General features: G+C 42.8%; 1 protein-coding gene across 1 annotated transcript in view; it reads right to left on the bottom strand.

Annotated features, from left to right (window-relative positions):
* Positions 1–10,000, bottom strand: part of LOC138852562 (uncharacterized) — a 45,925-nt gene that overhangs the window by 11,272 nt on the left and 24,653 nt on the right. The gene's annotated exons all lie outside the window — the stretch shown is intronic.

Raw genomic sequence — 10,000 nt, 5'->3', positions numbered from 1 at the left:
TCAGATTAGACACCTGTTGTACACCTGAAAACTTGAAGAAACGTCGGTATAACACCTGCTAAGGATTCTAGACCCATGTTATACAACTGCTAATAACCCTGCTGACCAGGTGAGTCCCCTGTATTACAACTGCTGATACACCTTACAACATCTGATGATACTTTACAACTGCTGATAAACCTTCACAACACCTGCTGATAAACATTTACAGCACCAGCTAACACAACTGCTGCTGCATTCTCCGGAGACAAGAGTCACGGCGCCTGTGGTTGGCTGGTCACGTTTGCAGCAAGAGTTGAGCCTTGAAACTGCAACACTCACAAAGAAATAGTAAACAGGACCCGATTTGCAACATGCGACATGCAATTTCAGCGTTTAGTTTATCTAGTGATGTTGCATACAGGATGGGCGATGTTGCATACAGGGTGGGTGAGTGAGTGGGCATCCTTGACAAGGGCCGTCTCCTGCAGTCTTCCTGGTGGGTCGGGGTGTGGTGGGTTGCATACAAGCTTCTGTCTTAGCAATTAGTGGACGGTAGATCAAGCCTCCACCACACCTTGTGTTGCGATTAAAAAAAAGTTTTCCCGTTTTCGCGTTAAACACTGTGCGGTGGAGGCTTGATCCTCCGTCCGTCCAGCGCTCCAAGAAACAGACGCATCTACCTTATAAGAAGCCTTGCACGGACTATAACCTGCCTTGACCTGACTTTTTGATAACCTTACAAACACTCTCACTCGCGTTTTCCTTCACTAATATAAATGACAGCAAGCACAAGTCTGGGCGACTCTCACTCTAGCGAATGTCACAAGGCTGTGGCCGGACACTTGTAATTAAGGCTAATGACTTTCTGAACCAGGTTAATTATATAATGTATATACATTAAACAGTGCATATACATCGCTATGCAATGTATATTCATCATTATACAGTGTATATACTTCATTATACAATGTATATACGTCATTATACAGTGCATGTACATTATACAATATATAATCATTATACATGTATATACATCCTTATACAGTGAATATACCTCATTACGCAGTGCATATATATCATTATGCAGTGTATACGTCGTTACTAATAAGTCGACTCCACTAAACAAGCCGAACTTAAAAATAAATTGAAAATTTAATAGCGAGCGTTGACAGAATAAATGCATTACTTAATGATTCGGACGATCATGACAGTTATATAAGGATAATTGCAGGTAGGCGTGATGAAGATGATGACACAAGTCGCATGTCCACACTACATGACCAGTTTACTAAAAGCCGAGCCAAGCCACTCACTTTCATCACCTTCACCGCCACTTCACCTTCGCCACGTTTCACCCTTCACTCTTGTTTCTCCTTGGCGCCCATCTCATTCTAGCCACGCCCATGCTACTGCTGCCCACGCCCACATAACTAGCCCACACCTCCCCATCAATCCCCCCCCTCTTGCCTTCACTTGGTCAGTGCCACTCCTCCTGTGAGTGAATTTATAGACATAATGACAGTACTTGTTAGTACCATTCATATGTGAGTGAACATGCAGCCACTGAGACAACACATTTCATTCTTGACTCTTGCAACATCCAAGTATCGCAGTCTGTACAACTTATCATTATCGAATGCTTTTAGAGTCAGTTGGCCCAGTGGTTAGCACACTGGCCTGTGAGTTGTAGGACTCGCCTACCGCAGTTCGAGTCGCTCACTCTCTGTGATTTAAAAGCAAGCAACTTTGCAAATAACTGCTGCTGGTTCAGCTGGTGGTTGGTTCTGAAGCCATACCGGTGGCTGATTCTCAAGCCATACAGGTGGTAGGTTCTGAAGCCATACCGGTGGCTGGTTCTGAAGGAAAGGTTATGAAATTGTCGTTACTTTTTCTGTGTCTTTTTTAAAGTGCCTCTAATAATGATATTGTCAAAAAAAGTTCTTTTTTTTCATTTGAAAATGCCATGATGTTTTCAGCGATGTGCTGGGGGTTGAGCGTGACCAATCACGCCCATCGCGTTGTAGAGGTAACGATGTTGGCCATATATTACGCGGAGGAGACTTACCAGTTGAGCTCCCTCAGAGGCTCAGTTAAGTGCCTTTAGAGACTTCGTTAAGCTCTTTCAAAGGCTCATTTAAGCTCCTTCAGCTGTGCACCTTCAGGTGGTGGCCAGCACTGTGTTGTTCCATCTTTCAGAGTGCAAGCACTCTGCTTCCTACCTCCAGAAATCAGGTCTTCCAAACCGGTTTTCCCCTGAATCCCTTCGAAGGCGTTACCTTGCGCACTCAGCAACACGCTGGACCACACAATTTAGTGCAACACAAGCAGCAAAAATGGTTAAAGAGTATCGTTTAAGAAATGTAACTTGCAAACAAAATTCCTTCAAGTATTTGCATGACTTTCAGTTAAGACATAAAACTGCCATAACTCTTCTCCGGTAAAATGTAAATGTGAACAATAATTTACATTTACAGTGGCGAGACGTGTAATTGAAACAGTTAAGGCATCGAAACAGGCAAGTGAAGCAATATTTTTAAGAACATCTTACCTGACAGGAATGTAGATTTGTTTTTGCATTCGTTAATACTGTATCGTGAGTATTTCTTCGTATATGTTTTTTGCATATAAAGAAAAATTTCGATAGAAGGATAAGCCTATTGTCAGTTAAATACATGGGTTGGTGTAGAGGACACTGAGTATTGATACTAATGACACAGCTAAGTCAGTCATCCATGGCCGTCCCCACTCTCGTTTTCAGTTGTTCTTGATATTACTGTCTGGTCTCCCTTAGTCCATTTTTTTTTTAAAGACTGCCCTTCCTGCTTGCTTTCCCTTTCCAATTTCTTGTGAGTTAAAATATTGCAAGGACGTATTGGAGGTGTTTGTGTTTGTATACAGGGAGGAGATAAGTGTGAACCTCAAGATATACTTGTTTGTACCGAGTGCATGATTTTGTCTAAGGGTGTACATGTACATAGCTATATGTATGTCTCTTTCTCTCTTTCGTAATCGTACCTTCATACATGTCCCACCTCACCTTATCTCACTCATTCCTTACTCACTTTCTCTGCCTACCCTTTCAAGATATCGTTCAGTAAATTATAAATGTCAAGGGAAATGTATTGCACGATCAAGGGAGGATTGGACACACTTTATGAGCACAGATATACAGACCCGGCGAGGCTCTTTGAGATATCTCAGACGTAACACACGACCAGAGAGACAAGACAAGACACTGATGCTATCTCAGAAACGGACATGTGTAAGAAGTGAGGTTCTAGAAGGCCAAGTACAAGGTTAATCTCTTGATTCAAGGAAGTGGAACTCAAGGAATCATACAAAGATCATGATTCGAGAATAGACATTGCACTGAACCTGCCTCTCGAAGCTCACAAGATATCTGAGGGACTTAGGTCATTAGGACTCCTTACTGTTACTTCTCATCACGCATAGGAGACCAATTCTCTGGCCACACCTGTTCTGCAAGGATATCTACACCTGTGATAAGACACATGTGCAACAGTTAGGTATCTATTCCGAAACGTTTCGCCTATACAGTAGGCTTTTTCAGTCGAGTACAGAGGAGGCAGCAGAAGCAGTAGAGATGTAAAGACGATGTAATCAATCCATCACTCTTGAAGACGTAGTTCTGAACGTAATTGGAACATTAACATTGTTCCGGACTATGGAGCAAAACTCTTCTCCAGGCTGAGGGACTGACCACCTCAAAACTACGTCTTTAAGGGTGATAGACTGATTACATCGTCTATACATCTCTACTGCTTCTGCTGCCTCGTCTGTACTCGACTGAAGAAGGCCACCGTGAAGACAAAACGTTTCAGAATAAAGATACCTAACTATTGCACATGTGTCTTATCAACTTATCGGTACTGTATACCATTATCATATTCTCTCTACGCCTGTACCTACATTCGTAGTAGTCCCTGTGTCACTTTGCAAATGAATCTTTGAGCTTAAGTAAGGTATACAAAAAAATTCATCTCCACGCACAAAGGATTGTCTCACGGGAGACGAGGAATGTGAGAGGCCTTGATAGAGGTCCCTGCCAGGGTGTGCCGGTCTGCTTTTGGGGTCAGGAGCTAACAGTTGACCTCGACGAGTGTTGGTGACCTTTGCTGGGTCGTAACCTTTGCTGTGTTGCGAAGCAAAGTTCTGACAATGAACTTTTGGACGAGTGAGGCTTAAGTGTTATAATTCGCTTTCTGTTTTTATATTATTATTCTGTGGTGGGTATACTATTTTTTTCCATGTTGAAAATCAGTGTCGTTGTCTAGTATAAATACGTGTATTGCGTTGAAATGTTTGTAACAAATTTATTATTATTATTATTATTATTATTATTATTATTATTATTATTATTATTATTATTATTATTATTATTATTATTATTATTATTATATGTAGAGAGAGGTGTATATTCCTCATAGTAGCTCAGTGAACTGCGGGTTATCATACGACTTAAGAGAAAGGCTGAGCTTGCTACCACCTGCAGCTCAGAAGACTGCCATCCCCACGAGCCCCTTTGGGGCGGGGCAGATGGCAGACCAGAGGTCTAGCTTCTCCCTGCGAGCCCCGTGAGGGCGGGGACTGTGGCTAGGCCTGGGGACACTTGGTCCCAAAGATGAGGGGGTACTTGTACCTCCTCCCATGGGAGACTTACGTCTCGAGACACTCCCCAGATAGGGAGCCAAGGCCGGGTCACCACTCTTGGAAAAGACCCGGACCGGGAGAGTACCGGCGAAAAAAAAAAAACGACTTAATTAAGACCCACGTTAGGAAACACTTGTCCTATTTCCTAATATCTGCCTCTGAGTGAATCTTAAAAGGGTCATCTACATGATTATAACCCGTGTCTCCTGACGAATATTACAAGTTTCTCTGTAACCTTAATTTTTAAAGGGATGAACCGGTAAGCCACCTGAAAGTCCCAGTCAGACGACCAAAAGCTCCTCCATTACTGGGTTATAAGACCCGCGTCAGGAAACACTTGACCTCTTTCCTAACGAATTTTACCTAACCTAACCTAACGTCTCTTTAAATTAAGACCATTTCAGGGCTGTCCAGGCGAATATTAGAAGTAATTTTTGATGCATTAATTCTGGGAGTTTATTCTCTGATTTTGAGAGTAAGGTGTTTTTAGTCTGGTTGCTTTAATAACCCTCGCGTAGTTGAAAGGCTTTATTAAACCCAATTAACCAACTTATAACATAAATAAATATCATTCCCCCTTTGTAAGTAGTGGCTTAGCGTACAGTTAGAAAAATGAAGTGGGTCAACTGATGCAAGTCACAGATGTAAGAAAATGGTATAAACAAATGATCGTTAAGGTAGGCATACTACTGTGCTTAGAGAGGTGGGAAGCGGTAGGACGTAGGTAGGCTAAGAGACGGTTGATGCCTACCTTAAATTCCGTCTTCAGAACTGAGTATCCTTTAATAAAAATGCTTTCCAGTGTTGGCCATGAAGGTAGAAGTCAAGTTAGAATAAAACACTGCACAACGAGGGTGAAAAATTATGACCCAGCTGAGTGCAACCTAAATGAATGTGAAAGTTGTTGTCTGCAAAAAAGCTACTTGATGAGGGATGTTCAGAGGAGGTTAAAAAATGCTTGAGTTATAGCTAAAATGTGACGCAGTTAATGAGATAAAGAAAACAGAGCAGACTTTAAATGAACAATAGAAGCAAGGAATCAACGATGAAATCTGAATGAATGAATGAATAAAGAAGAAGGAGATGAAGAAGAAGAGGGATATAAAGGAGATGAAGAAGAAAAAGAAGAAGATTAATCCGGAAGGTTAATAAATCAGGATAACCCAAGAAAACCTGTGCTTTATTTCCTCTGTGATCCTCAGGGCCTCTGGCCCAGGATGCGACCTGCAACAGTTCAGACCTTATATGTCAACTACCAATCTGACGCAAATGTACACATAATTAATCAGTGTAGAATTGGGGCAGCAGGGCGGAGAGCGGCTGCAGTGAAAAGGTTCTGCAGGTCGAGATGTGGACCACTTGCAGCACTTGGTACCGACAAAAAAAAAAAAAAAAATCGCAGTACAATTTTAGATTCTGACGATGGACGCAAAAAACATCCGAAACGTCTCAGATATTTAAACACAAAAGATGTCTTGACAAAATTGTTCCTGGCTGCTTCGAACCTTATCTCTCTCTGTTATATATATATATATATATATATATATATATATATATATATATATATATATATATATATATATATATATGCAAGGAATTCGCGAGAGCATGCGAAATATACACAAACACTGATCTCTGGCTGAAGGAGACTCGAACCTACGAACCTTAGGACAAGGTACGCAGTGCTTTACCAATCTAACCACACTGGATAAAACGTGTAGCGCATGCTACACGCCAAGGTATTGGTCCAGTGTGGGTAGATTGGTAAAGCACTGCGTACCTTGTCCTAAGGTTCGTAGGTTCGAGTCTCCTTCAGCCAGAGATCAGTGTTTGTGTATATTTCGCATGCTCTCGCGAATTCCTTGCATTGTTCAAATCTCTAGTAAGGCTGATGCATGCAGGGGATGAGATGAAAAGCTGTAAGCCTTCTCCCTGAAAGCTGGCTGCCTTGGATAAAACGTGTAGCGCATGCTACACGCCAAGGTATTGGTCCAGTGTGGGTAGATTGGTAAAGCACTGCGTACCTTGTCCTAAGGTTCGTAGGTTCGAGTCTCCTTCAGCCAGAGATCAGTGTTTGTGTATATTTCGCATGCTCTCGCGAATTCCTTGCATTGTTCAAATCTCTAGTAAGGCTGATGCATGCAGGGGATGAGATGAAAAGCTGTAAGCCTTCTCCCTGAAAGCTGGCTGCCTTGGATAAAACGTGTAGCGCATGCTACACGCCAAGGTATTGGTCCAGTGTGGGTAGATTGGTAAAGCACTGCGTACCTTGTCCTAAGGTTCGTAGGTTCGAGTCTCCTTCAGCCAGAGATCAGTGTTTATATATATATATATATATATATATATATATATATATATATAGAGAGAGAGAGAGAGAGAGAGAGACACTCGGCAAAAGACAAAGAGGTAGACACAGATTAAGAGCAACAGCATAAAATCTCTCAGCCAGCAAGAAGGTATTTATGGTTTAGCATTCAACCCAGACCCGCCTTCCTTTCACACATACACACACACACACACACACACACACACACATACACTGCAATGGATCAGAGACTACCTGACAGGAAAAGAAACAAATGTATGTCGGTAAGATACGAGGTGTCAAAGTGGGTGCATGTGTCGAGTGGGGTTCCACAAAAGTCAGTCCTAGGTCCGGCGCTATTTCTTGTATGTGTGAATAAATGGCGGAAGGGATAGTGTCAGACGTATCCCTGTTTGCATATGATGTGAAACTGATGAGAATACAAGCAGATGAGGATCAGGTAAGCCTACAAGGGGATCCGGACAGGCTGCAAGCCTGGTCCGACAAATGGCTCCTGGAGTTTAACCCCGGCAGGTGCAAGGTTTGAGGAAGGACAAAGGCGGCTGCAGATGGAGTACGGCCTGAGAGGTCAGAAGCTGCAAAACTCACTAAAAAAAAAAAAAAAAAAAAAAAAATCTTGGGGTGGTCATCATACCAAGCACATCTCCTGAGCTCCACATTAACCAAATAACTGCTGCAGCATACGAGTGCCTGCCAATCCTAAGAATAGTGTTTCAACATTTAAGTAAGGAGTCATTCACGACACTGTACACCATGTACGTCAGGCCCATATTGGGGTATGTAGTACCAGTATGGAACACACACCTGGTCAGACATGTCAAGAAATTAGAGAAAGCGCAAAGTGTTGCAACAAGACTAGTCCCAGAGCTGAGAGGTTTATCCTACGAGGAGAGGTTAAGGGAACTCAACCTGACAACACTGGAGGACAGGAGGGATAGGGTTGGACATGGGAAACAGCATATAAAATACTGAGAGGAACTGACAAGGTGGATAGGGACAGGATGTTTCAGAGATGGGACACAGCATCAAGGGGTCACAACCGGAAGTTGAAAACTCTTATGAGTCAGAGACGTTAGGAAGTACTTCTTCAATTATAGAGTTGTCAGGAAGTGGAACAGTCTTGAGAGTGATGGTGTGGAGATAGGATCCATACATAGCTTTAGGTATGATAAAAGTCATGGAGCAAGGAGAGAGTGGACCTAGTAGAGACCAGTGAAGTGGCGGGGTAAGGAGCTATGAATCGACCCCTGCAACCAAAACTAGATCATTACACACACACACATACACACATGCACGCATATACAACAGGCCTAGTGTTTAATCGACATGTGCCTAAGACAGAATGGTAACTAACACACACAAGGGGACTCGACCTGACGACACTGGAGAACAGGAGAGACAGGGGGGATAACGACATATAAAATACTGAGAGGAATCAACAAGGTGGACAGAGACAGGATGTTCCAGAGATGAGACACAGCAACAAGGGGTCACAGTTGGAAGTTGAAGATTCGGATGAATCACAGGTATGTTAGGAAGTATTTCTTCAGTCACAGAGTTGTCAGGAAGTGGAATAGTTTGGGAAGTGATGCAGTGGAGGCAGGATTCATACATAGCTTTAAGAAGCGGTATGATAAAGCTCATGGAGCAGGAAGTGTGACCTAGTAGCGACCAGTGAAGAGGCGGGGCCAGGAGCTGTGACTCGACCCCTGCAACCACAACTAAGTGAGTACAACTGGTGAGTAAACGCACACACACACACACACACACACACACACACACACACACACACACACACACACACACACACACACACACACACACACACACACACATACACACACACAAACACATACATAATTTTTCTTCCTCTCCCTTGGTCCGGTTTACGTTCTCTTCTGCCAGATATTCATCCATATCTTGTTTACCTCAAGGTAAGTTATAGGAAGACAGGTAAGAAATTAACGATGAATACACGTCCACCTCTGAATGTTTAGTGTGTGTGCACTCACCTATTTGTGGTTGCGGGGGTCGATTCATAGCGCCTGGTCATGCCTCTTCTCTAGTCGCTACTACACAGTACTTTGTGTGTGTGTGTGTGTGTGTGTGAGAGAGAGAGAACACTGGCAGTCACCTCTCCATCAAACACTCATCAGATCCCCAGACGTGCACCGGATGTCGATCCCATATGTATACATTGCTGACCACTACCATCAGGCTAACCAGTCCCTTTCACTCACAAAAAAAAAAAAACGCTGCATATATCATTTTTCTCCCAAATAAGACAAGTAATGATTTTATAAGCCATTCGGTACGACTTTCTCTTGGGTGACTAGCCTAGAGGGTAACTATCTGGAGATGACTCGCTAAACACTGACCGCGCTGGGCTCAAACTTATCCAGTTTTCGTAAAACATTATTATATATTACTAAAACTGGCCTACATATAAACTGACGAAAAAGCTGACCGTCACAACGATATAATGAAAATAAAAAGACTAGACAGCACTCGAATGGAGTATGGAATCTCAGCTACACTGGGAACTAAATCCAACTAGTCCAGCACCTGAGTCTTGGATAACAATGTCCTGGAAGTTGTTAATTTTCTGTTGAGTGTGAGGCATGCTTGTGATGAGTGTGAGGCATGCTTGTGATGAGTGTGAGGCATGCTTGTGATGAGTGTGTGAGAGCTGAGTGTGAGACATGCTTGTGATGACTGTGTGAGAGTTTAGTGTGAGACATGCTTGTGATGAGTGTGTGAGAGTTTAGTGTGAGACATGCTTGTGATGAGTGTGTGAGAGTTTAGTGTGAGACATGCTTGTGATGACTGTGTGAGAGTTTAGTGTGAGACATGGTTGTGATGAGTGTGTGAGAGTTTAGTGTGAGACATGGTTGTGATGACTGTGTGAGAGTTTAGTGTGAGACATGCTTGTGATGAGTGTGTGAGAGTTTAATGTGAGACATGCTTGTGATGAGTGTGTGAGAGTTTAGTGTGAGACATGGTTGTGATGACTGTGTGAGA

Source organism: Cherax quadricarinatus, chromosome 1 (assembly GCF_038502225.1).
Source record: "Cherax quadricarinatus isolate ZL_2023a chromosome 1, ASM3850222v1, whole genome shotgun sequence".
Classification (NCBI taxonomy): Eukaryota; Metazoa; Arthropoda; class Malacostraca; order Decapoda; family Parastacidae; genus Cherax; species Cherax quadricarinatus.
This window is presented reverse-complemented; position numbering and strand designations above follow the sequence as displayed.